At 53.0% G+C, this 1,639-nt stretch overlaps 1 long non-coding RNA gene across 1 annotated transcript in view; it reads right to left on the bottom strand.

The window, feature by feature from the left end:
* LOC137874234 (uncharacterized) overlaps positions 1–1,344 on the bottom strand; it is a 27,582-nt gene extending 26,238 nt beyond the window's left edge. The window contains exon 1 of the long non-coding RNA XR_011103278.1: positions 983–1,344. This is a non-coding gene — a long non-coding RNA (uncharacterized lncRNA). The remainder of the gene's footprint in view (positions 1–982) is intronic.
* Between the last annotated feature and the right edge of the window lie 295 nt (positions 1,345–1,639).

Here is a 1,639-nt window from a genome sequence, read left to right as displayed (position 1 = left end):
ATTTCCCACTCCGCTGGCCGTCACGGAGGCTTTGCCGCCGCCGCCGCCGCCGCCGCTGCTACCGGCTCTCCGGTGACACCGATAGGATTCTCCCACGAGAGCGCGCCGCAGCAGCTCATTTAACACAATCAGACATCAGAATATCGGCATTTTTTTTGTTTTATTATTATTTTAATTGTTTTTGTTTTAACATTCTTGAGAGTGCTCGCGTGCTGGTGAGAGGATGCGCTTTATGAGACACTGATCGTTAAAAGATGAAGTCTTCCCAGCGTGCAGCCCAAAGGGGGGGGGGGGGGGGGTCTGGCTGATGGTGTGGGAGGAACCGGGTTACGGAAAGGGGGTGGGAGGGTTGTACCGGGAAGCCTTGCGAGCGACGGGAGATGTGCGTGTCTCACTCTGTTATCATCCCTCTGCTGCTTGAGCAAACCTGGCGCATTCCGGGGCAAGGAGGAGTGGGGGGTGGGGGGGTCCAACTGAAACCATTTATCAAACACTCTCCTGTTGTTTTCAAAGCCTCTGCGCGGCTACACGAGGTTTCCACCCCCCAAAAAAAAGCTGGCACCATGGTCATATTGAATGATTAATCGCACCCCGTGTTGCGCCACATACCAGGCGGTGTAGTTAAACACTGTCACAGATGGTCACTGACATCGCCCATGCGCTACGAGGCTGCACCTCAACACATACACACACACACACACACATCTCTCTCTCTCTCTGCCCGCAAATTCTGGATTCTCTTTCTTCCTCCGTCTATCTATAACATCGCCTGCATTCCTCTTCAGCAACTCCAACGCATAACTCACATTTTACAAAGCACCGCACACTCACTCCACGCTCCCCAATGCAAATAGTGAGGGATACAGCAGCGTCATGCACCCGCAAACAACCCAAACTTGTAAAACACAGTTAAATAGGAGCCTCAGAGTCGTCGCCCCCCCCCCCCCTCATCCCGCATTAGTGAACACAGCGGCCACCTTACCTGTGGTAGTCCGAGGCAAGAGGGCAGAAAGGAAAAAGGGGAATTCGTGAGAAAAAAAATGCCAAAGATTTCCTCGCGACGACACCAAAACTGCGCTCTTTTTTTTTTTTTTTTAGCTCCACTCCTCTCCTCCCGCTCGGCAGGGCGTAAAGGGTTCAGGTGAATGAATACAGGCCGGTGTGTCAGGCAGCAGCTGCGTTTTGTAGCGACGGGGTTAGTGCGTCCCAACTCTCATCATCATCAGCAGCATCAGCATCAGCAGCATCATCAGCAGCAGCAGCAGCATCAGCGGCGGTGGCTCGCCATCCTTCGGCTCCTCCGGCTGGCTTTCCTCTCAGCGCTCCGCTCGTGCTCTGCCCTATTTCAACTCCTCTCGCTCCGCGCTCTCCTCTCTGACGTCAGCCGCTGCACGCCAAATAATGCGGTGAGGCTGCATCTTGCAGATTCATCGCGCTGGAAAGCGACACCTGTGTGTGTGTGTCTGTGTGTGTGTCTGTGTGTGTGTGTGCATGCGCGCGCGTGTGTGTGAGTGTGTTAAGACACGCGTGAGGAGCACAGAATAGACGAGAATCAAAGATTATTTGCAGGCGTTTTATTTGTTTCTTAATTTCAGGGTTGGTATCCTTTCTGAATACAGATCTAACATTTGGATTTGGG

This window comes from Cebidichthys violaceus, unplaced genomic scaffold (assembly GCF_023349555.1).
Source record: "Cebidichthys violaceus isolate CVI_PGR_0920_01 unplaced genomic scaffold, fCebVio1.0.p SCAF_178, whole genome shotgun sequence".
Taxonomy (NCBI): domain Eukaryota; kingdom Metazoa; phylum Chordata; class Actinopteri; order Perciformes; family Stichaeidae; genus Cebidichthys; species Cebidichthys violaceus.
This window is presented reverse-complemented; position numbering and strand designations above follow the sequence as displayed.